Raw genomic sequence first — 25,172 nt, 5'->3', positions numbered from 1 at the left:
TTGTCCTTAGGATAATTTAGGTTAAGTAGTGTGTAAGCTTAGGGACTGATGACCTTAGCAGTTAAGTCCCATAAGATTTCACACACATCTTGCGAGGTGGTATATGTGTAATGTAGAGCATGTTGGTACATTTTATCTAAAACTTCATTTCATGGATTTTATTTAAATTGTCTTTTTAGTACATAAAGTTGCCATCCTTCCACCGTAAGAGTTCTTTTAAAAATAAGTTGCACTTTCGGTGGCAAATAGTTTTTGATGTGAGTGTTTTGTACCATTTCCATCTCTCTTACGGGGTGCATGGTTAATGTGTTTGCGTAAGTTGTTAAAATTTTTAGTTTAAAGTAATGTGGTGTGTTGCAGATTTGCACCAGTGTAGTCTTTCAGAGGTTGTTGTGAGCGGTCGTGACTACGGCCGTGTTAAAAGGGAGCGGCAAGGTTCTCAGCCCGAAAGCTCATACTATAAAAATTTTTTTTTTGTGTTTCTGCGTTTGAATAAATTGTAACTTGATATTTACAGGGCGCTTTCTGATTATAACTTTAAATTTGTTTCAAAAAGAAGGGCTTTTAGGAATAAAGTTTCCCTTTATTGAAAAAAAAATTGTCATCAGTTACCCATTGGCAACTACTTCCACGCTCACATAATGTGATTAAATGTGTTAATGTTCTTGATGAATCGCTAGTAAATAAAGCAAATTCTTAAGAAAAGGTTTTGAAAGTAAAATCCACAGTTCATTGGAGCTCCAGAAGAATGCAACTGCAGGGTGAGCTCGAATTCCAAAACCACGCATCAGTGATACACATTCCCAACATTGCCAGAATGGGGGCGATCTGTAGCGTAATGAACTCTGGTAAAACTTCAGACAGCTAAGATCGCTGGTACTTATTTTCATGACTGGTTTTGGAAAGACTATATTACCATCTTCGGAGCTTCAACTTTACAACTCAAACAATCTCTTCTATCTGCGCTTTGCATCTTGTCATATCACAAATGTTTGTGTGAGGACCGTGGAACACACTGGATGTCAGCATGTTATGCACCGAATGCCAGTGTTCATGTTCATACCACATCTCACTACAGACCTAATCTTATGTTTTGTACATACAGGTATTGTAATGATGACATGCCGGCATCCACTGCGCTCCACGGTCCTTACACACACGTTTGTGATACGACACGATGCAAAGCGCAGATGGAGGAGATTGTACGACTTGTAAGGTTGACGATCAGAAGATAGTAACATACTCTTACCGAAAGTAGTAATCTAAACACACACTTTACTAGTGATGTTGACTGTTGGGGCTTTTCTGGAGTTCATCACACATCAGTTACTCAAATGCCCGTAACAAGAAAACGTGGTATCGAAGCCACAAACCCTTGATTATGGAGCAATGGAAGAAAATCACTTGGTAGGATGAGTCTTGCTTCACACTGGTTGAACTTCTGGACAATTTACGTGCCAAGGGAGAAATATGGCATGCGTTTCGGCAGCCATGTGATAGTATTATATGAGCTACATGCTTATTCTGCAAGGACGTACTACTGCCTAATCCATCATATGGTACAATTTTTGCTCCCCAATGTTGATCTGGTGTTCCAACACGACAGCGCTCCTATGCACACAGCTTGCATCGTGCAGAACTGCCTTTGTGAACACGAGGATGAATTTGTTGCTTCTCCAGTGGCCTCTCCACCTCCAGATCTCAATTTTTGTGTGAACACTGCGTTCACTTTGGCTGACATTTAGCTAGAAGTCAGCTGAAGAGTCGTTGAGCTCCGATAGCGGAGAAACGAAACACCCACGTAGTTGAGTGTTCTTGCGAGAACTGAGAGGGCAGTGAAGCATACACGCTGCTCCAAATATGCACGTGTATATCGCCATAGTTTCCAGACTAGTGATGAGTACATGTTTTCTGCCTAACGAGAAACATAGGACAGTTTCAGCTGAAAAAATCAGTAATGATTTGATTAGCTTTTTACAGGATTTTCAGAGGGCCATGCAGCTGACTGCACGTCGTAGCTTAAGGTAAATGCCGCCGGCAGAGGCGTAAAGTTGTTGGATCTCCAGCTTGCGTCCACTGTGAACTCGAGCAACCTTGAGTAAACTTTTGCTCATGTTATCACAAAAACTAACCATCCTCGATAGACTTGATTGTCATCCTAAATAGTACCGAACTTAGAACGGTAATCGGACGATTTGCCGTAATATTGGCCAACTTCACTGTGTAGAAGTAAGAAAAATCTTGTAGAAAACCTTCTATTTAGATTTGAGATTGTTGTGTTAAGTGTTATTTCTGACAAACAGGACGTAATGCGTTATATTGACAACTACCCTGAAGTTGTCATATCACGAGCTATGTAAACCCGTATGCTTCTTTAACAACAAAATAGGAATAAAACCAAATTTACAGCTGAACACCAGTGTTCTTCGTCACAGAATAAGGGTCCACCTCTAACCCCTGTCTTTTATTCTAATGAAGCTAACGCACTCAGAGGGTGTTTTTGCTGATGTCTGACGAACATGAAAAGGAGTGGAGTGTCAGATTATCGCGTATGTGAAAGTATCGTGGTGCCATTATTCAACAGGACAATGCTCATTCACTCATCATGCGTGTCATCATGAACTGTGTGTGTGATGTAGAGGTTCTCATGTGGCCAACAAGATACCCATATCTGACCCCGAATGAACATGAGTGAGATCATCTCGGACCTCAATTCCGTTTCAGTATCAGTATGCAAGATATAAGGACCACTGTTAATAGTTGTGGACCAGCATTGCTCAGAAGAGGGCACAATGGTTATAACGACATCCTTCGTAACCAAATCGTACTCGCTTCCATGCTATAGGTGACGCAGCAGCATATGATAAGGTGTCATATTGCCAAGTTATTTATAAATATGATTCGATTTAGTAATCACCGCAGTAACATCACACACCCTCCCAAGGCGTGAAATGTCATTTCGTTTCCTCACAATCTCTGGATGCTCCCCCCTTTTTTCCTGGCAGTGTGTAGTCCACAAGCCAGACGATCCACATGTTGCTTGCAAATATTCTTTTAATCCACAACAAGCAATAAATAACTTTAAAGGCATTGCTCGCAGACCTGAATCAACTCACAATCATACTGCTGCTGGATGGAAACCAGCCCACATCACATTATGTTATCACATGAGGGCTACCATGCTGTGACTCACTGATACCGACAAAGAAGTTTACTCAAACCAACTGCCAGCGTGGGTCAAGTCCTCTGGCAGTAATATGAACTGTCCATTTCATTTCTTATTTTAATAATATTACTGCCAGATGAAGGCCTAATGCGTTCTTTGAAGATAGATTTTCTGACCTTTTGCAAATTCTTATGTGACATCCTTCTCAATTAATAGATAGTATTTAGGTCACAGGCTTCTGGGCACAAGCTGTACCCCAGTAGCCCATCGGGATGTGGCATGCTCTGCTGGTTACACTCAGCTAAAATCAGGAGCTCACCAAACTGTTGTGCAAACCGACACATGGCAGCTTTCCTTGGTCGGAAACACCGATCAGTACTTTTTTGTGCTGTTGACACATCCTGTTAACATAAGATGCTTTACATAACAAGAAAATAATTAAACTTCCTGGCAGATTAAAACTGTGTGCCCGACCGAGACTCGAACTCAGGACCTTTGCCTTTCGCGGGCAAGTGCTCTACCATCTGAGCTACCGAAGCACGACTCACGCCCGGTACTCACAGCTTTACTTCGGCCAGTATCTCGTCTCCTACCTTCCAAACTTTACAGAAGCTCTCCTGCAAACCTTGCAGAACTAGCACTCCTGAAAGAAAGGATATAGCGGAGACATGGCTTAGCCACAGCCTGGGGGATGTTTCCAGAATGAGATTTTCACTCTGCAGCGGAGTGTGCGGTGATATGAAACTTCCTGGCAGATTAAAACTGTGTGCCCGACCGAGACTCGAACTCAGGACCTTTGCCTTGCCCGCGAAAGAAGTAAAGCTGTGAGTACCGAGCGTGAGTCGTGCTTCGGTAACACAGTTTTAATCTGCCAGGAAGTTTCATATCAGCACACACTCCGCTGCAGAGTGAAAATCTCATTCAAGAAAATAATTACATATGTAATAGTAATAAAAGTTACAACGCCATCGAGAATGTGACTTCTGAGGAGAACCCTTTCTTTCCCTGCAGACTTCCTTCATTTACCAAATAAAGTTCAGCTTAATTTCTCCGAAATTTCACTTCTGGGCCTCCATAAATGCCTTTTATACCATCTACTCTCACTGAGCCGTGGCCGGCTCGCGTTGGTGCTGTTTGTTCGTTGGCATTTTATCGCAATCGAGTGGTATCTTATTTCTAACTGAGTTACTACCGTAAAGAGTTGCTGACTTGCCTCCATCAGTTGCAGCAGCAGCGCTTATCGATACTAGTACTGCTGTACCATTTTTCGTGTGACCACTATATTTCCATGTGGTGGTGTGAATGGCAGGCAGTCAGTTGGAACACAGCAGCGAGGAAGTCTCCGCAGTGCGAAGTCAGGCCAGGACCGCTGGCGGCATGCATTCGTGGTCAGATGGTAAGGAGCTAGCTGCGAGAGCTACAAAGTTTGTTGACCACTAACCTGGACACTGGAGTTGAGTGATCAGCTAACCTGTTAAGAAACAACTGCTGTGACATCTCTTCGTTCATTGGCAGTTGCTGCTTCCTGGGCTGTTCCAGCTAGCAGTAACGTATGGTGTGTTGGAGTTGGCGAAATTTTGCAGCTGTCTTCCTGTATGGTCTTTAAATATTAAATTGGTTGTTACTAATCAGTGAAGTGCACCAGCGGTATTTTCTGCCTTTTGGACGTTAACGCCCCACTTACCTGCACTGGTCGTGAGCATAGTTTTCTGGCAGCGTGCGTATCCCCGCCATGTTGGTGCTGTCTGGCATGGCGTGTAGTTCAACAGCCTTATACTTGTTTGTTCATTTTTTTTTCTTAGAGTGGTTATTGTGCCTTGTCTGTTTTTAGACACCAATTTTGAGGACGTATGGTGCTGGTATCTTCGTCCTCGGTTAATTCTTTCCATTGTCATGCCATTGAGTAGACAGAAGGGAATTGATTAGGTTGTTGGTCGCTCCTTCAGCCTTCCCTGGGTCGGGTTGCCATCAGGTTATTTAACTTTACTCTCGGCTTCCTGTCTCACTTCACCTTACATTAGAGCTACTTCCTCAGACTTACCCTTGGAACACTTCTGAGCACCACTGTCCTGTTGGTTTCAGATTGTGATTTTCATTTTAGTCTGAAGTTCTGTGCGAGGCCTTCAGCCGTCTACTAATTTAGTTTGTTTTAATTTTAAAATAAGCCCTTCAGCTGGCTTAAAATTTGAAGACTGATTTGTTTAAAAACTAAATTTTGAAAGTCTGTTCTGTCTTAAAGTCTTGTATCCAGGCCTTAAGCCCTGAGTTGTTCATTGTCCAGTGTGTGGCCTTCAGTTGTGTTTTTACGTGAAATATTTTTAAGATAAAGCATTCAGCCGACAGCATTCAGCATTCTTGTTATCCAGGCCCTAAGCTCTGAGTTTTTCAATGTCTTGCGTGCGTCCTTCAGCGGAGTATTTACGCGAAATATTTTTTAAGTAAGGCCTTCAGCCGTGTGTACTCTTTAAAGCAATTTTTTTATAACTTGTGTTCAGGCATTCAGCCGTTCTTGTTTTTGGTGTGGTTTTGGGCCTTCAGCCCAGGAAGTATCTCAACTTTTCTTAACTACGCCTTCAGCAATATTGTTTTATTTTTATCCTTTTAAGGAAATGTGTAATTAAGTGGTTCCTAGGAAAATAAAAGTTGGTGCGTTTTGTGCAACTGACAGTAACTGATAACGGACCCCTCCACAACCATAACCTGATCTGCTTTACCCTGCGAAAGCAGATTTCAGTCGCAGTTGTTATCATTGCTATTATAATAAAACAGGGTCTGACGGGATCTTCTCCGCAACTAGTGAAGTGTGTGATAGCACCTAAATTCTGACAAAATTTGGTCTTCATTTCGTTTATAAAGTACATAACGCATGTCACCTGGGTAGCCATGCTGTCTGAGGCGCATTGTCACGGTTCGCGCGGCTCCTTACCATCAGAGGTTCGAGTGCTCCCTCGGGCATGGGTGTATGTGTTGTCATTTGCGTAAGTTAGTTTAAGTTAGGTTAAGTGGTGTGTAAGCCTAGGGACCGATGACCTCAGTGGTTTGGTCCCACAGATCATTACCACAAATTTCCAAAAAGAGTTTACAAAATCTATTACCGTGGATGTTTACTGAACGTTTATATCTTTCAAGCGTAAATTTTGACATAAATATATTTTTTGTTTCAAATTCTGAAGGTGGCAGGGGTAAAATACAGGGAGCGAAAGGCTATTTACAATTAGTACAGAAACCAGATGGCAGTTATAAGAGTCGATGGACACGAAAGGAAACCAATGATTGGGAAGGGAGTGAGACAGGGTTGTAGCCTCTCCCCGATGTTATTCAATCTGTATAATGAGCAAGTAATAAAGGAAACAAAAGAAAAGTTCGGAGTAGGTATTAAAATCCATGGAGAAGAAGTAAAAACGTTGAGGTTTGCCGATGACATTGTAATTCTGTCAGAGACAGCAAAGGACTTGGAAGAGCAGTTGAACGGAATGAATAGTGTCTTGAAAGGAGGGTATAAGATGAACATCAACAAAAGCAAAACGAGGATAATGGAATGTAGTCGAATTAAGTCGGGTGATGCTGAGGAAATTAGGTTAGGAAATGAGACACTTAAAGTAGTAAAGGAGTTTTGCTATTTTGGGAGCAAAATAACTGATAATGGTCGAAGTAGAGAGGATATAAAATGTAGACTGACAATGGCAAGGAAAGCGTTTCTGAAGAAGAGAAATTTGTTAACATCGAATATAGGTTTAAGTGTCAGGAAGTCGTTTCTGAAAGTATTTGTATGGAGTGTAGCCATGTATGGAAGTGAAACATGGACGATAAATAGTTTGGACAAAAGGAGAATAGAAACTTTTGAAATGTGGTGCTACAGAAGAATGCTGAAGATTAGATGGGTTGATCACATAACTAATGAGGAGGTATTGAATAGCATTGGGGAGAAGAGGAGTTTGTGGCACAACTTGACTAGAAGAAGGGATCGGTTGGTAGGACATGTTCTGAGGCATCAAGGGATCACCAATTTAGTATTGGAGGGCAGCGTGGAGGGTAAAAATCGTAGAGGGAGATCAAGAGATGAATACACTAATCAGATTCAGAAGGATGTAGGTTGCAGTAGTTACTGGGAGATGAAGAAGCTTGCACAGGATAGAGTAGCATGGAGAGCTGCATCAAACCAGTCTCAAGACTGAAGACCACACACGTCAATATGTTCATTTTATGCAAAGATACACTTCCAAGGTTAGTTTATAAAAATTTAACAGTACATCGCGTTTAAACAAGACTCCATTATTTACTAATAATTTTAACACACTATTTCAGCTTCAGATAAAACTTACGTCACAATTAACATTTTTATATTTCTTATATCGGTATTTAATCTATGTTGTACGTAACAGGAAGTTTCCAGTTTTAATATCTGCAAATATTTTAACGTTTGATTCGAACTGTTATTACTAAAAATATTCTCATAAGTATATGTCCTCAAGAAACGTTCAATAAACTGAATTTGATGAATAAGCTATAAACGGAAATCACACTGTCATAGAGTTCACTCATCTAAAGTTCTCAAAGCTTCCAGAAAAACACACATTATTTTTCGGAGAGACTAACTGCGTCACATTGTTCCTGATGTGGATTAAGTTAATACCCGCAAAGATCTTTGCAACGTATGTGGCAGATAGATTATGAAATGAGTTCTGTGTTCTAAGTGTTTACATTTTAATGTGGAAATGTGTAACTACATGTGAACTTTTATATGTAATGAGAAGTAAACCTCATTTTCCGAGAGAAAGGCTGTTACCCCCATGCTGAGTCATTTGACACCCTGAAACTCAAATGTGATATCACGCAACATTTGGAAGGCTTTGGACACTGACACCATCTTAAAAAGCTAAGTGTCCTTTTTACAATTGTTTGATGTCATCTTTCTAGCACTTGAATATACGTTGCTTCCTAAACCAGTAAATGTCTTTATGTGACGTCAATGTGAACTATCAACACGAACTTCTTGCTAATGCACGGGAGGAGTGTTACATGCTGCTGCTATCTCTTAATGCTAATACCTTGTTAGAAATCGTTTTTAATTTTTGAGACATGATCTAATCCGAGCGAGGAATAGTAAAAAAGAGAAAAAGTCCTTGACACTCGCCGACATTTGGCCAAGTGAACACCCCTTCATTTTCAAGGCACAAATTAAACGACAGATTGCTAAGCATGACTACTCAAAAGTTACGTCAAACCAGGAAACAAGGGACCACTAACGGCAGCTACGTGAGATAATGAACGTCCTTATTGCCGAGTGAACTGCAGCGGGAGTAGACGCTTGCTATGTTCGTGTTCAGCCATATGAATGCAGGACATAACCAAGCAATTCCTGCTCCTAGTATCGTTTCCAAGATACATTTTTGGCAGACATACCTGATCGTTCCTGCACTTTGGAAATTAACTGATATGGGGTACCTGCTTCTGGCAGTGTACATTTGTAGCACAGCATTGTATGGTAGTGAATCATGTTGAAAATCTGTGGATCGATAAGTTAAGGAAAGGGGATGTGCTCTGCAAAATCGGAAACATATGGAAGACAACGATAAGAAGGAGACACTGGTTGATACACATGTGTTAAGACGTCTGAGAATAGGTTCCATGCTACTAGAGGCACCTGCAGAGGGTAAAGCTCTAGGGGAAGAGGTACTCGTCAGATGACTCAAAAACAAAAATCTCCATTCTGTGTGACAGTGGAGAAGCATGTAATTCTGACTGGTAGTCAAGTGTTCTTGGAATGACCAGCGCTATGCGTCATACGTCTTAATTCGCTAAGTTTTTTGTTCGAGACGAACCATAGCAATCAACTGTCCGGAAATAGTTGGTTTTTCTGGATGACGGAGGTGAACGTTCTTGGTTGATCATGAAATTGTAAGTTCAAGTTTTTTCACACATTATAAAACATTTTGAAAATTTGCTTCTCTGTACGCATTTCGTCATTCTATCGTTAACACGAATGAAAATCTTGTATTACATAGTTGTGAATGAAGCATTTTTATACAGGGTGTTAGGGATATAGATACAAAGATTGTTATTATTGATATCTCAATATTCACCAGCGTCAGTGTGCAAGTTGTTTTTTCTTTGCATCTAACAGTCTTGCCGGAGACACGTACCTTAATTCACTACCTGATATTTTCTGCACGGTCGTAACTGCACGTGCGAAGTAAATACAGATTATCTTTTTGGCTACACATATTTTACATTTCAATACCTGACCTGCTGCCGAGGGGAAAATAAAATTTAATGGCTTGATTGTGCTAAACGTGCTAATCGACCTAAAAACATACTACCAGTAATAGTTATAATTACTAAAGTGCAGATGAAGTAAATATGCTTTGACATTGTTCAATATACTATCCTCAGTCATTGCTAGAAATATGTTCACTTAGTACCCCTAACAGCCTGCATAAATGGAAGTCAGGAATTAAGTGAATAATTCATTTACGTGACTCATATCAACCTTATAACAGATACAAGTGAACAAACTGAGACAGACTTAAGTAGTCATCCGTCCCTATTTCCTTTTCTGGATGAGACATGTGAGAGGAATCCTCAGTCACAACAGTCGATGGATGGACGTTCGGTGTATCCCTAGAATGGTCAACAATGTGCAAGTTAATTATTAAATGCACCAAAATCTATTCTTATATTTTTGTCGGAGTATTCCTCTGTCCCGTACGTAGTGGCATTGACCTTAAGTGTTTTTACCTCTGCACAAATGCTGACGCAAGATCTGATGACATGACTAGTTTAAGAAACAGAGTAATGCAGATGGGGCAGATACTAGTATGACTCTACACTGAGATGGCAAAAGTCGTGGGGTACCTCCTAATATTGTATCGGACCTCCTCTTGCGTGGCAGCTACTCGACGTGGCATGGACTGCGCAAATCTCTGGAAGTCCGCTGCAGAAATACTGAGCCATGATACTGAGCCATGCTGCCTCTCTAGTTGTCCAGTTGAAATGGCGCATAGTCATCCACAAAAAGTCCATCGTCCCTTGAGAACATGAAGTCCATGGCTGCCTGTAAATGGCCCGCAAGTAGCCGAACATAATATTACCAGTCTCAATCACAGGTTCAGCTTGACCAGAGGACCGAGCCCATTCCAAGTAAACACAGTTCACGCCGTTCTGGAGTCACCACGAACTTGCACAGTCCCTTGACTCCTGTGTGTGGCTTCGTGGAGTCTGTGCCACACGCGAAACCTACCATCAGCTCTTACGAACTGAGATCCGAACTCATTTGACCAGGTCACGTTTTCCAATCGTTTGGCGTCCAACCGGTATGGTAACGTGCACAAGACAATCGCTGTAGTCGATGTCGTGCTGTTAGCAAAGACACTAGCGGCAGTCGTTTGCTGCCATAGCCCATTAACGCGAAATTAAGCCGCACCATCCTAACAGATAACTTCGTCGTACGTCCCACATGGATTTATGCGGTTATCTCACGCAGTGTTGCTTGTCTCTTAGCGCTGACAAATCTACGCAGTCGGCTGCTGCTTTTGGTCATTGACTGAAGACCGTCGGCTGCTGGGTTGTCTACGGTGAGCGGTTGTTGTGACTGAAAATTTGCAATTTTTCAAAAACAGAACTTTTATTTATGTGAGTTTACAACGTTGATGACTAAATAACAAAAGAAAGATAACAATAACGATGCTAGTAAAAGTCTCCTAATTGAGGCAAACAAAAGTTCACTTCTAATTTTCCACAAAGGTTCGTGGTAACACACACACACACACACACACACACACACACACTAGTTAAAGTCCAATTCAGAGACGAAGACGTAATCTCCAGTGGTCGAAGTCCACGAGGTCGGCATCCGGAATGAACTGAACTTCGGGGCGGGTTATAGCCCCTAAATAGCTGTCTCCAGCCAGTCAGGTTTTGGCTTGAGCTTCCCCTGCAGGAAGCAGTACTCGGAATGTCTGTTTCCATTATCTTGTATGTAAATAGCTGGTGTTCACCGTGGTGTTTTGGTACGCCTTGGACATAGACAACCCAGAACTGTGTGGTGTATTATGGGTTGCCGGCCCTCAGGGGCTACCTTGGCTCCGGCATAACAGAGGTAATGCCTGAAATGTGGTGTTCTTGGCAGTCTCTTGACACTGTGGATATCATAATTGTGGAACGGAATGTCCCACGCGTCTAGCTCCAACTACCATTCTGTGTTCAGAGTCTGTCAACATCCGTCTCACGGCCCTAATAACGTCGGATACCTTTTAGCATGAATCACATGAGCACAACTACGTTTTATACCTCGTATACGTAATACTACCGCAATTTTTAATATGTGTATAGTCATCCGATGATTTTTGTCACCTCAGTGTAAACCCATGAGCTGAACCTACATACGAGACGTGATTTTTAAGTAAGTACCGTTTTGAAATTAAAAATAGACGTGCTAAGATACCTCAATAACTTTATTTTTAGACGAAAGCCTTTAACTTAATCTACGTACTCAATCCATTACAGCCTGATTCTTTGTTTACGTTGTGTACTGAGTGTTTAAGATGCCTCCGATAATCGTGTGTCCCGCCGACTGTGAAGTATGGACTGTTATAAGATTTCTTAGTGCTAAAGGCCTAAAAGCGATCGATATTCATCGTGAGATCTCTGATGTTTACAGAGCAAACATTATGAGTGATGGAATGGTAAGAAAGCGGGTGAGAGCATTTAAAGATAGCCCCACAAATGTGCATGATGAACAACGGAGTAGGCGTCCTTCGGTCTGGAAGTCTGGTGCTGGAAGTGGACAATAAGGCGAGAGAAAACACGCTTTACGATTTCCTCCTTGCGTAATGACTTTCCTAATGTTTCTCGTAGTGTGTTGTATGGCATTAGCCGGCCACTGTGGTCGAGCGGTTCTAGGTACTTCAGTCTGGAACCGCGCTGTTGCTACGGTCGCAGGTTCGAATCCTGCCTCGGGCATGGATGTGTGTGTTGTCCTTAGGTTAGTTAGGTTTAAGTAGTTCTAGGTCTAGGGGACCGATGACCTCAGATGTTAAGTCCCATAGTGTTTAGAGCCATTTGAACCATTTTGTATGGCATTGTGACCGAGCACTTAAAATACCGAAAATTGTGCGCACCTTGGGTACCGAAAATGCTGACAGATGTACAGAAAATCAAACATGTAGACAGTGCATTGACTTTCCTTGAGCGGTACCACAACGACGGTGATGATTTCTTAAGCCGAATTGTTACGGGCGATGAAACATGGGTGGCCTACGTCACACCAGACTCAAAGCAGCAGTCGATGGAAGCTGAGCGAGGGCAACGTTTTGCTGCAAGACAATGCTCGTCCGCATGTAGCGAATCAGACCAAAGAAGTCATGACATCTTTTCGATGGGAAAGTCTAGATCATCCTCCGTACAGCCCCGATCTTGCCCCCAGAGACTACCATCTGTTCCTGCACTTGAAGAAACACCTCGGCGGTCAGCGGCTTCAAGACGATGACGAAGTCAAAAAATGTTCAGATGAGTGTGAAATCTTATGGGACTTAAACTGCTAAGGTCATCAGTCCCTAAGCTTACACACTATTTAACCTAAATTATCCTACGGACAAACACACACACCTATGCCCGACGGAGGACTCGAACCTCCGCCGGGACCAGCCGCACAGTCCATGACCGCAGCGCCCCACACCGCTCGGCTAATCCTGCGCGGCGATGACGAACTCAAAACAGTGGTGATGGAGTGGTTAACAAGTCAGGCGGCAGACTTCTATCAGGAGGGTATTCAAAAACTGGTACAACGTTATGACAAGTGCCTCAGTATGGTCGGAAATTGTGTAGAAAAATAGTTTAAGGTACAGGCTTTCATGTAAAAATAAAATTATTGAGATATCTTAGCACGCCTTTTTTTTAATTTCAAAACGGTACTTACTTAAAAAACACGCCTCGTATCTTACCACTCCGCATTCGTAAAGCTATTTTTAATTACGTATTAAAGATTTTAACCAGACCTCAAAAATTCTACCTGACAATAGTAAATGGCGTGCTCGTGTGCTACAGTTTGTACTGTACAGAATATTATGGCTCCAGTTTTCAGGCGTGGCCAGCCACAGACTGCCCATGATCATGACTGCAACCTAAAATATTTATAAGTAATTGATTAAATATTTTGCTTTAGAATGGCTACACAGCTGAAATATCGTAGTGAACAAAACAAAAATGGAATGAAAATAAATAACGGTTAATGCGGAAACATATATCTTTCAAACACGTGACAAAAGCAACAGGTCAATCTATCCTGTGCCTACATTAGTGGATAGATAGTTGGCACATTCCAGAAACGGGAGAGAGTCACCGATTTCCCCCATTTGTTGCGTCATTCATCTCCCTCTCTCTCTTCTACATATCACTCGGCTACGCGTCCCTGGCAGACATGCTTTGCAGCCCAGCCGTCAAACATAAAGATGAACACGACACGGGACGCTGGTGGCGGTTTGAGGACACGCCGTTCCCCGGGAGATAGGCGAGCTGGCAGCGTGGACTGCAGCGGCGGACACAGCGCAGCGGGGGCCACCGGTATCAGGAATTCGCCGTGTCATCCAATTATGAGGCGCGGCTTCCAGGCAATTCATCACCGGCGCCGGCTGCACTGAGAGCCGCGCCCGGCCAGTCAGCGTCTGATGATGCAGCGCTACAGTCGCCGAAACTAATTAGCGATGATTAAAACAAGTGCCACCGTCCTCTCTGTGGCGCGAATTCGGAGGTGTGTGTCGGCTGCTGCGTATCGTTCACGCATTCCGCGCTCAAGTTTGCACGTTGTGGACCGACTGTACGTGGTGTAAGTACTTCGTCTGTTGACTTTTTTTTAATTTTACGAGACTTGTTCGCACTACTGTCAACATTTGCACGTTCCATTCCGTATGTGCTGCGTTAGTTAGATCAAAGGACTCACAGAAACGGTTTCCGAAATGTTAACAACTTTGGTGGGGTATTCTCTTAAAATTTGGCGTTTGCATGATGTTAAAACTAACACCAATTCAGCTTGAGAAGAAATTTTTCTTTCAGTGTTTGTTTTGAAAGATTACCGCCAAACTTCCTTGCCTAGGGACGCCAGATGAAAGTTGATGTCGTCAAGCCGTGAATGAAAATTGCGCAACGGATAACTGGGGAGGGGAGCCTGAGAGCGCTACCTAGACCGCGTGCCTTTCTGGGCGATACTAGGCAAGGGGCTGGAGGGCTCACACGCTGATGTGTGGGTCCCTGCATTCTATATCTTTTATTTTAAATAAATTCCTTTAACTTAACTTCTTTGTGATTTTTAAGGTATGTTAAAGATTGATGACAGTTCATTACCTATTTATTTTAAACATTATCACTCGACTTTACACCGATTGCAGCAATTGTTTCAGTTTACAGATATTACAATTTTACAACTTATAGCTCGGGTATATTGCATACTAATCTGCACGCACATTTCTACGGGTAAGACGGAATTGCGTTGGCCAAATGTATACCACCAAAGTCTCCCAATATTTTACATAGGACATTCACTATGTGAGGAGGATAACGGGCAAACTGGGGACCAGATACATTAACACAGGGGGTCAAATTTCCGAAATTAAACGAGCACATTCATTTCCTTACACAATTCGAAGCTGTAAATATAATAATTAGTACAAATATTCAAATACATCTCTTCCATGCGTGAACATTGAGACAGACGCACTGAGGGCACGTCTGCTCACTTACCAGTCTTCTGTAACACTTCCTGGGCCCCGGTGGAGGGTATGGTCGAACCACTTGGCCATGACCAACCTCTCCACTCCAAATCTTGTGACATTGGAAAGCCTTTGACTTTTACCTGCCTGAGATGTCTCTCTGATCCCCTACCCAGGAGTAAGATTGGCACTACTATACTACAGAACAACTCCCCAACTAAGATTTGGCCACGCTTTATGGAAAGGTGTGAGGAGGATTAGGAAAGTTCATGTGCAGATTCACATTCACGTACAAAAAATTCATAATACACGACACATATAAATACGTATTATGTAGCCTGACAAATTTCTTTCCACCCGTCCACATGGGTTCTGTTGCACCCGCGGCCGGCCGTGTCGTGTAATAAAATTGGCGGCGGAGCCGCCTCTGTTTGTATTTTCCGGTGCGAGCGAGCAGCGAAACCTGCTGCTTATGGAGCGGAAACTACTGTAGTGTTTCAGTTTATATGAGTAAAATTTAAAGAAATTGAATGCAGCCCAAGAACTATTATGAACGCAATAGAAAGGACAAAATTTCGTTCAAATTCTGGAGTGTATATAACTGTAACCCAAAGCCTACAATTTTAAATTCGCAACATTTATTAAAATCTTTTACATTAAATAGATAGCTTTGTATTGTAGGCTTCTTTTAAAAACCAATTTTCTTGCCAAGATCGCAGTGTAAACACTATTACTGGATTACTAGTTTCGGCAATGTGTGCTGTAGCCTCAGATCTGTAAATCTGGGCAATGGTAGCTACTTCATAAAATGCTAACACCACTCTGCCACATGTGAACTATACAATATGCATAAAAAAGAATCGAGGTATTACAATGATATGCCTTTATGATAGAAAACATCGCATTTCAGTGTAATGCCTCGACTCTTTTATGCGTATAGTATACTCCTCATGTGACAGACTGGTACGATCATTGAATGATGCGCTACCACTGCCAGGTTTTATGGATCAGAGGATGGCAGCACATATTCCGGAAACTAGTACTGTAATCCAATCATTGTTTTGGCACACAGAATGGTTTTCAAAGGAAGATTGCGATACAGAATTATAGATAGGCTCTTACATTGACTGATCATATGAGGTAACCATAAAATAAATAGCTGTAATCAGAAACCGGCTTCAATTACTTTAATTACAAAGGCTGTTACAAAAGGGAACAACACTCTCCCAGGCCTCACGTTACGCCAACATCGGCCGCCTGCCATATAATGAACACTCTGATCACAGGTTGGTTCAGGAAATTTCTAAAACAGGAAACGAGCAGACAACGATTTCATTAATCCACAACAAGACAATGGCAGTAACAATGACTGCTAAATGTTTTCTAAATAAGAAAAGTTTAAAACCCAATTTTGAATAAAATATACGTGGCATCAGTTAATGGCATCGCAAAATTACTTAGCTGTTGAAACTGCAGGTTCGCAGGAGAGCTTGTGTGAAGTTTGGAAGGTAGGAGACGAGGTACTGGCAGAAGTAAAGCTGTGACGACGGGGCGTGACTCGTGCTTGGGTAGCTCAGTTGGTAGAGCACTTGCCCTCGAAACGAAAAGGTCCCGAGTTCGAGTCTCCGTCTGGCACACAGTTTTAATCTGCCAGAGAGTTTCATATCAGCGCACACTCCGCTGCAGAGTGAAAGTCTCATTCTCTTCTACTTAGCTGTTACTTTACTTGAAAAACCAACATACAGTCTAGCAATAATCATCCAATTAGTGAACGGTCGCTGTCATAAGCTAATGTGACAATGATTATTGCAAATTTAAGGTTATTAAACAAGAATACATTTTCGATAAGGTCGGTCCTGTTAAGATAACTCAAGAAAATGAAAATCACACAAAAGGTTTAAAAGGAACTTTATACGTACATCAAAATAAAACACCGTTTCTGGAAAGCAACCAGCACATTGCCATACAAAATTAACATAAGACTAATAAAGCTCAGTGAGGTTATAGCAGGGCAAAACACAACAGATAGTTTAAGCAAGGACAATGAACAACACTTTACTCCGTTCAACCACACAGAGCAACTTCCAATCAGCGCAGAACGCGTTCCCAACGTAATAAAAACTAAAGACGTTTAGCCTTGATCATGTTGCCTTACTTTAGACCAGCAGAGAAAGAGGGCTTCGTCCTAGAGTAGGTCACAGATGCCGGGTCAGAACTTATAACTCTGCCGACACTACAACCAACCCTGTGCTCATGAGGTTTGGAAGGGTCGTAGCCATAACCTGCACTTGCACAAGTCGCCGCAAGGAGAATGGAAAGTCGTTTGTTTTAAGTTAAAAAGTTCGTTTTTGCAAATTAGTTCATACAGACATCTAGTTAAAACCAAAATGCGCTTAGCAACAGAACTGGTGCTTACGCGTACTTTTCTGGGTCTGTTCTTTAATATGTTTACTAACCTATCATTAATTAAGCTATCATTTGCGGTTTATGTGAACATAGCTAATTCCATCATTTCCTCTTCAATTCTGTCCATCTGTGCCAAAGGATTCCAGCGTATCTTTTGTAATTCATGTCAACCTCGTGCATCTGTTTCGCCTGTCCGCCTGCTTAGCTGAGTGGTTATGTGTTTGCCTCCCATGCATAGGGCGCGGGTTCGGTTCCCGGCCGAATTGGAGATCTTCTCCGTTCGTGGACTGGGTGTTGTGTTGTCCTCATAATCGTTTCATCCTCATCACCGGCACGCAAGTCGCCCAATGTGGCGTCGACTGAAATAAGACTTGCACTCGGCGGCCGAATTTCCCCGAATGGGGCTCCCCGGCCAACAATGTCATACGCTCATTTCATTTCATTTGTTTTGACTACTCAGTTACTGGAATCATGCATCTTAGCAGTAAACAAAGTTTTAGTGTGATCTTGGGTTTCATTTCGTAGTTCAGTTACGTCGTTTGGTGACATGTTGCACGAGAGACACACAAAGTTATAGTAGAAGACGTGAAAATTATCATTAGTGTGGAAGTTGGTAAAGTTATAGTGGAGGATGTTAAGGATATCGTAAATGTGGACGGTGGTAAAGTTTTAGTAGATGACGTTAAAATTTTCAGCAGTGTGGGAAGTCGTTTAAAGTGAATGAACTCTGTTGGAGCTCGAGCGGGAAACATTCAAAAAAAAAAATAATACTACTAAGCATATGTAAAGAGCCATACTTAGAAAGGTTACGATTTGAGATGTCATTTACACAGGTTGTCCTGTGTAAGAGAGAATATATGCAATAGACAGTGTCACGGCATGGTAAATCCAATTCCTTGTCGCTCATAATCAATTTATCGAGTCCCCATCTGTGTAAATAAAAAACTCATTATGAAGTCTTACACCATTGTGTGTGTGCATTGAATAGCTATCCCAAAACAACTTGTCATAAACTTTTCTACACAGATTTTTTAATATTTCTTTTTTTTCTAAAAATTTTTAAACCTCTCTCACACCGGCCTGATTTAGCTTCACTGATGAGGATAGTAAAAACATGCGTACATTAAGGGAATTTTCATTCACAAAGCAGGCTTATCACATTCACACAGTTCAATAATGTTCTATCCTGATTAAATTGAGCTTAACTTAAATTCCATAAGGCAGTGAAGCAATTTCGAAGTCTCGGTGCGACGAAAATTGTCAGTCGATCTCCTGGAATCATTTGTAATAATTATTAACTTTCCGTGATCACATGGGGAAGACCGGAGATCTGCTGGTAAGACCGTGTTAGCCTATTTATTTGAAATAACTGGATATCTTGAGCATACAAAACGGTAGGTTCGTCCAGTGTAAAGCAGACGTTCCCCACTCATCCCATGCAACACAGAGTAGTAAGCAGACACTGTCAATAATAATCAGTTAAATAATACGCGAACACACTTACTTTAGTTTAGTTCATGTATTAAATTCCTACTCATACGCCGGCCGAAGTGGCCGTGCGGTTAAAGGCACTGCAGTCTGGAACCGCAAGACCGCTACGGTCGCAGGTTCGAATCCTGCCTCGGGCATGGATGTTTGTGATGTCCTTAGGTTAGTTAGGTTTAACTAGTTCTAAGTTCTAGGGGACTAATGACCTCAGCAGTTGAGTCCCATAGTGCTCAGAGCCAGCCAACCTTCTCATACAGAATCTCATCAAGATGGCGACTAGGGGTCAACAGAAGCGTCCGATCTTACCCGTCGGCTTTGACCCGTGACGTAAGCGTGTTGTGGTGTGTGACGTCATTACGGCGCGGAGTTTGATTTGCGATTGTGGCGTGTTTGTAGATGTCTTGTTTTTGTTTGTCGTGCTCTCTGGTGGTGTGTTCATGGTTTTCGTTTGTTTCGTTTGTTTCGTGTGGTGGGGTCAGTTTTCTGTTGCTCAGGTGTTGGATTTGAAGCGGAATTTCTATTAGTGAGTTAATGGTTAATTTAATGCTCATTGCTGTATCCGATCTCACGCGTCGGCTTTGACCCGTGACGTAAGGGACCTACACATTGATCTGTAGCGTAGCCCTGAATACGAGGTTAGGTTGGGAGTTTTTTTTTGGAATGCGGCCGCGGCAGCGGCCGCCTATGATTCGAAAATATTGATTTGACACTAATGAACATGTATACGTAATATGAAGCAATTTGATGAACATATTGATCTGTAGCGTAGCCCACTTGAGGTTAGGTTGGGAGTTTTTTTTTTGGAATGCGGCCGCGGCAGCGGCCGCCTATGATTCGAAAATATTGATTTGACACTAATGAAGCCTGTGGGGGGATGGGGGGGCACTGCAGACTCCCCCCACCGCATAACGACACATGATGATCAAATTTTGAAAAAAAATGAAAAATTTTTTCCGTACCTGCTAAACTGCATAAGTGCCGATGTATGTAGGTGTAAGGGAAGCTTTCGTTTCTTAGTTTTCTATTGGGGGATGTGATCGGTAGGTTCTGTTGAGCTATATAGGTTAAGGGAAGTGTCCGATTATGGATAGGAATGTGTTTTTTGGTATTTGGTCAGTTTTGTGATGTTGATTTATTTCGTTGTTTTGCGTGGTTTTGAATGGCGGTCGGTGGCTACATTTCTGTATATTTAGTTTCTCCGCACCCAAAAACCCCTAATTTCCCACGCTTGTCCCGTTACAGTCATTAGGCTTTTTGTGAAACTTGTGTATTTCAGTGTTTACAATACGTATGCGATGTTTTTATATCCGCCATATTGGAATTGTTTATAGTCGTTTCCGCGGTATTTGTGACGTCATGGGTCAAAGCCGACGGGTAAGATCGGACGCTTCTGTATTTCCGCGACTAGCCCAATAATACATACATATACATCCTCCTTCTTTCACGACTAATCGGCAAGAAGTTCCTCATTCTTTTCATAAGAGAAAACATAGATAGCAGAGAAGCTGTTCCATGGAGTAAATGGGCGCTCCAAGGAATAATTGGGCTTGAAACTACTTTGTATTGCTAATCGGTAAGATAAGAAGAGATATTTCGAGATATGTACTGAGTTATATAATTTATAAAATTTCTGAAAATATCGCGGAGAGACCGCTGCAAGAGACATTACAATTTGATTTCCGTAAACCGCTATGTTGTAACGACGAATCAGTCATCTAACCTCGTCAATGTTTTAGCGGGGAGATGTGTAACATTCGAAACGAAGAGTCGTCATATCGAAGACAGCGGTGCTGAAGCAGACATTGCAGGATCTCGAGCTCTCGATCGTTGCAGGATCTGGTCACTTTTGTTGGTACTGTCGCTACGACGTGTCAGAGTGTTACTTCTGTATTAAGGTTTTAAATTAAGGCTTTAAATCACAAACTAACCGTGTAACAGGAACTGCAGTATCTTACAGAGTGCAAGTCGTGTAAACACAGCCTTTAATAAACAAACAAATGATCAGAATCACGACTGAATCTGATCCTCGAGCCTTAGCTCGTCCCACCACCTAGTGAGGTCTCTTAGTACTATTTCCACAACGTGCCTTCCAGCTGTTGTTTACTCTGGCGATCACAATTACAGTCAGTTTAATATGACTTATTTCGTTTATTGAGCATTAAATTACCAATCAATTTTCTTCCCTGTTTCGTCTGAATGTTACATCTTGTTTTAAGGATGATTGAAACCTAGTACCTTTTAACAAACGTGCAGACTCTAACAACAAAATAAAACATTGTATTATGTTCACAGTTGAATACCATTTATGAAGGACAATATTTTTTGATTTAACGGTTATATGTACAAGGTATAGGAACTGTTATTGTAAATTAGTTACAAAAAACATGATTTTGTACGGTGGTATCATTCATTAACATTTCTATCCGAGTTTCACGAAGCTGTCATATTTCAAACACAGCTATAGAGCTTGGTCTTGCAATTTTTAAGTTTATCTCGATCATTAGCTCTCGCACCATGTAAACCAGATATCAAATGACTGATCGAGCAGCACTCGATACTGTAACGACCTCTGTGGCCAAAACGGAAATCCCGAGAGCGCTAGAGTGCGAGTGTCTTGTCATTTGAGGGTAGTCAGGTATTTGTTCATTATCAGTTTGCACTGCCACGCTTATCGAGTTTCATTAAGTATGTCTGGTATGTACCACAATAAGCTGAGCAATGGGTAGGACCATTTCTTACTCCACTGCAATTCTGAATAAATAAAATACGTAATTACTGTGAAGTGCTCGAACGCATTAACGTTTCTTTCGTCAGGTGTTCCTTCTATAAGGGAGATGTTTGTTTTCCTCATGGAAATGACACTTTGCTTTATTGTGACGATTATTAGGAATAAAAAAGGAATTGGTGTACTATTCCCCGCTACCTGTCTAGCGGCAAAATTCTCGAAGCTGATGTCCTTCCCAGAAGCAGTATCAGCACCATCGGATTTTATGGTCTGTGCAATTCTATTCCCTGTAATTTCCAAGTGATGAAAGCAGGAATCTGTGTTAGTTACAAATAATGTTCTATCGTGTCCTTGTTTCTACTTTCTGTAGCTCCTTCTAAGGCCATGCAAGTTAATCCCTGGTGTCTTAAAACGTGTCCTATAGTGCTATTCCTTCATCTTGCCGGAGTTTTCCTTATGTTCCTTCCTCCGATTCTGCGGAGAACCTCTTCATTTTTTACCTTATCAGTCCACCTAATTTTCAAAATTCGTATGTGGCACCACACTTGAAAGGCTTCGATTCTCTTCTGTTCCGGTTTTCCCACAGTCTATGTCTCACTACATACAATGCTGTGCTCCTAACGTACATTCTCACAAAATTTCTTCTTCAAGTTAAGACCTTAGTTTGATACTAGCAGACTTCTATTCCACAGAAATGGCCTTCTTGTCAGTGCTAGTCTGTTTTTATGTGCTCTTTGTTCCTACCATAAGGGGTTATATTGCAACCTAGGTAGCAGGATACCTTACCGTCATCTTCTTCATGATCAACAACCCTGATGTTAACTTTCTCTCTGTTTTCGTTTCTGCCACTTCTCGTTACTTCCTTCGATTTACTCTCATGCCATATTCGGCACTCATTAGACTGTTCATTCCATTCAGTACACTCTGTATTTCTATTTCACATTGACTGAGGATAGCAACGATTCTTATTCCCTCATTGCTTCTACGATATATAGATTGAACAGTGGGAGCCTACCTTACACCGTTCTCAATCCGAGTTCTTCGTTCTTGGTTTTCCACTCTTATTGTCCCCTCTTAGTTCATGTAGATGTTTTATTTAAATTACATTTCTTTCCCTATAACTTATACATATCATTCCCTTTAGCTTACCACTATTCTTCTCAGGATTTCTAGCATCTTGAACCACTTAACATTGTCTAACGCTTTTTCCAGGTCGACAAATCCTATGGACGTATCTTGATTTTTCTTTAATCGTGCTTCCATTGTCAGACCTGCCTCTCTGTCGCCTTCACCTTTCAAACTAATCGTCATCTAAGAGATCCTCAATTTCCTTTTCCGTTCTTCTGTATATTATTCCTGCCACTAACTTGGATGCATGAGCTGTTGAGCTGACTGTACAATAATTCTCGCACATGCCGGCTCTTGCTATCTTCGGAATTCTGTGGATAATGTTTCTCTGGTGGTATCCCGCCAGTCTAATACATTCTACACACCAACGTGAATAGCCGTTTTGTTGCCACTTCCCCCAATGATTTTAGGCATTCCTATACAACGTTATCTACCCGTTCTGTCTTATTTGATCTTAAGTTGTCCAAAGTTTCTTTTCCATTCTGAATCTCATCTGGATACCCTGTCATCTTCCCGTTGATTCCTGTTACTTCTTCTACCACGTCATCAGGGATGTCTTCGCCCCCGTAGAGGCCTTCGATGCACTCTTTCCATCTATCCTCTCTCTTATCTGCATTTAACACTGAAATTCCCATTGCGCTCTTAATGGTACGGCTCTTGCTTTTAATTTCAGCGAAGGTTGTCTTGACTTTTCTGTATGCTGAGTCAATCCTTCCGACAATCATTTTCGATTTCTTCACATTTTTCATGCAGCCATTTTGCCTCAGTTTCCCAGCACTTTCCATTTACTTCTCACCTAGGTGTGTTGTATTTCTGAATTCCTGAATTTGCCCGAACATTTTTGTACTTCTCTCTTGGTAGATCAACTGCAGTATTTCTTCTGGTAGTCATAGGTTCCTCGCAGTTACCCTCGTTGTACCTATGGTTTTCTTTCCAACTTCTGTGATTGTACTTTTTAGAGATGTCCAGTCCTCTTCAGCTGAACTGCCTACTACGTATTCGTTATCGCAGATAAATAGCCTCAGAGAACTTCACGCACCTCTCCTCATTTTTTAGAATTTTCGTATCTGACTTTGTTGCTCATTGATTGTTCCTTACTAGTATTTTAAACATCAGCCTACTTTAAATCATAACTAAGGTAAGGAACACCCCTTATAAAATATGACAATTATGGTGAAGAATTTACTTAAAATTTCTTCTTGTAATTTTAGAGTAACTTTGAGTACCAATGTTTTATTATAACTAGTGTCATGGCGCAGTCTGATTAAATAATAGGCACAGTTCGAGACTGGTGTGGTAACGAATGTAATGGTTGTTTGATGAAGACTAGCACTTGTTATTTTTTAGATAACCAAAGTTATTGTCTTACTTAATCTGTTATGATACCCATGAGGAAATCTGGTTCGCTGTGGACTCACCCCAAGCAGTTCTGGACGCCCATTTTCGTAGTACGGTAGGCCTATTGTACTATTGTCTATACTGCTTTGGTAGGGTCACTGGACCTGGTTGCTTAAGGGTGGATGTGTGCAAAATTGATCAAAAATGTTTTTTTTTTCTTTTTTGCCACCAGATATGCCTGTAGCATGTTAGAAATATTGTCTCCAACTTTCAGAATTTAATTGGTGCTGCAAGTGATGTAAAATTCATCTTGTTGCAACCAGTGCGCAGTGCCACGTCCGTGTTCACTCAACCCTCTCCTTGTTTGAAGCATTTTGCTATTTCTTTCCATCAAGTACAGAAGGCTGTGAGTCCATTTACGATCCGATTAATTGCATTTACATAAATGCACAGTATTTGACCTTAAACCCCGAGCGAAATCTTTTATAAACTAATTTAGAAGAGACGCCCAAAGACAACATTTTGCTCATCTACTGTTGTTAAGATTTTAGCGTTTGATGCTTGACTGGTGTTCACTGGAAGAATCAGGACCCTTATGGTCGCAGGATTTCATTCAGCTTTCTTCACTGAAACCTATCGAAATAGATCGATGATGTGCATGTTGCTAATTCTCAAATGTCAGTGAAGGATATTGCGAAAAGGGCACGCAAGAAGAACCAGACTAGAAGAAAAGAGCTTGTTAAGACCAAAAAGAACAAATGTATGGTCATGTCCCACATTAAAGTACCTGTTTCTGGCATAAATAGTAATAAAATCTTTTTTTCTGCATTTTCCACAACTTTCAGTCTTCATTATGTAAGGAACATTATATGCTGAAGCACTTCAGATAAAAAAGTGAATTTTGATGAATTCTTTCTATATAATAACTTAACTTCCTGTGGTGCAGAATTTTTCGAAGTGCAGTATATTTTTGTGGAATAAAAATTGCTATAGATCAGACACACCAATTTAAAAAATAAACTACGAGAGTTCAACGTCTGATATTAAGAAACTGGTACAGATTTGTTTATGTAATTACTATGAATAGCCTAGCACACTTTGAAAGTGATAAATGGAGTAACCACTGAGAAAATATTTCACGTGTCATGTAATGTGTTCTAAAAGTACCCAGCAACGTCCTGATCGAATTATTTGACAAAAAATTGAAAAAAAAGTCCAG

The sequence above is a fragment of the Schistocerca serialis genome, chromosome 2, assembly GCF_023864345.2.
Source record: "Schistocerca serialis cubense isolate TAMUIC-IGC-003099 chromosome 2, iqSchSeri2.2, whole genome shotgun sequence".
NCBI classification, from domain to species: domain Eukaryota; kingdom Metazoa; phylum Arthropoda; class Insecta; order Orthoptera; family Acrididae; genus Schistocerca; species Schistocerca serialis.
The sequence above is the reverse complement of the archived record's forward strand: the minus strand, read 5'-3'. Positions refer to the sequence as shown.